Genomic DNA, 1,942 nt, shown 5'->3' with positions numbered 1-1,942 from the left:
AGATGCTCCATGACCCACCTCCTAGAGTCATGGAAATAAAAACAAAAGTAAACAAGTGGGACCTGATTAAACTTAAAAGTTTTTACACAGCAAAGGAAAGTATAAACAAGGTGAAAAGACAACCCACAGAATGGGAAAAATAATAGCAAATGAAACAACTGACAAAGGATTAATTTCCAAAATATACAAGCAGCTCATACAACTCAATACCAGAAAACAAACAATCCAGTCAAAAAGATGGACAAAGACATAAATAGACATATATCCTAAGAAGACATACAGGTGGGTAACAAACACATGAAAAGATGCTCAACATCACTCATTATTAGAGAAATGCATATCAAAACTACAATGAGATATCACCCCACACCAGTCAGAAGGGCACTCATTAAAAGTCAAGAAACAATAAATGCTGGACAGGGTGTAAATTGACACAGCCACTATGGAAGATGGCATGGAGATTCCTTAAAAAAAAACTAGGTATAAAACCACCATATGACCCAGATATCTGCCTCCTAATCATATACCCTGAGGAAACCAAAATTGAAAGAGTTTCAAGTATCCCATTGTTATTTGCAGCACTATTTACAGTAGCTAGAACGTAGAAGGAACCTAGATGTCCATCCACAGATGAATGGATAAAGAAGTAGTGGTATATATACACAATGGAATATTACTCAGAAATAAAAAGAAACACATTTGAGTCCACCATTCCCTGGTGGCTCAGATGGTAAAGCGTCTGTCTACGATGCAGGAGACCCAGGTTCGATCCCTGGGTTGGGAAGATCCCTTGGAGAAGGAAATGACAATCCACTCCAGTACTATTGCCTGGAAAATCCCATGGACAGAGGAGCCTGGTAGGCTACAGTCCATGGGGTCGCAAAGAGTTGGACACGACTGAGCGACTTCACGTTCACGTTCACATTTGAGTCAGTTCTAATGAGGTGGATGAAGCTAGAACCTATTATACAGAGTGACCTGAGTCAGAAAGAGAAAGAGAAATGCCATATTCTAACACATATATATGGAATTTTGAAAAATGGTGCTGAAGATATTATTTACAGGGCAACAATGGAGAAACAGACATAGAGAATAGACTTATGGATATGGGGAGAGGGGAAGAGAGGGTGAGATGTATGGCAAGAGTAACATGGAAACTTACATTACCATATATAAAATAGATAGTCAAGGGGAATTTGCTGTATGGCTCTGGAAACTCAAACAGGGGCTCTAGATCAACCTAGAGGGGTGGGATGGAGAGGGAGATAGGGAGGAGTTTCAAAAGGGAGGGGATATATCTATACCTATGGCTGATTCATGTTGAGATTTGATGGAAAAGAGCAAAATTCTGAAAAGCATTTATCCTTCAATAAAAAATAAATTTATTTAAAAATCAAAACTTTAAATACATTGCATAAAATTTTTAATAGTAAATTTATTAACCCTTTGTAGAGCTAAGCATGCTGACAAAATTTTGTGAAATAGCCATTCAAGTGGCAACATGGTGCAGGAATAGTAATTCAGAGAATTTTGAGATAACTTTTTACTCTGCCTAATAAATGTAGGACTTTTGCAGGCAGACAAGTTGGGTGGGTCACAGACCCACACCTGACATGAGGTGCAGATGCCAGGAGGTGGGCATATGCCAGGCACGTGAAAGGAAGTACCAGAATGTGGGCCTAGGCAGGTACAAATCCAGAACATCTGCAGTCCAGCCCCAAGTCAGGTGATGAGGGCTCAGGCTAGAGCCGGCTCAGGGAACCAGGGTTGAGGCCTGGCTCAGGGCCCTTGGAGGGCTCCACTAGGGACTGCCAATTGCTTCTGGCCTCCCTGAGCAGCTGATGGAACTCAAAGTGTGTCTACAAGTTAGATTCAAGCACTCTGGAGGCGGTCAGGGAGGTGCTCGTTTCTCTCCTCCACGTGGTCCAGAGAGGTGTTGACC

General features: G+C 41.5%; 1 non-coding gene across 1 annotated transcript; it reads left to right on the top strand.

Annotated features, from left to right (window-relative positions):
• The first annotated feature begins 712 nt into the window (after positions 1–712).
• TRNAR-ACG (transfer RNA arginine (anticodon ACG)) lies at positions 713–784 on the top strand. The gene has a single exon. It is a non-coding gene; the product is annotated as a tRNA-Arg (tRNA).
• Positions 785–1,942: the final 1,158 nt, after the last annotated feature.

Source organism: Bos grunniens, chromosome X (genome assembly GCF_055505025.1).
Source record: "Bos grunniens cultivar Pamir isolate PY7600 chromosome X, Bosgru_T2T1.0, whole genome shotgun sequence".
Classification (NCBI taxonomy): Eukaryota; Metazoa; Chordata; class Mammalia; order Artiodactyla; family Bovidae; genus Bos; species Bos grunniens.
Note: the sequence above shows the minus strand (reverse complement) of the source record. Positions and strands in the feature narration are given on the sequence as shown.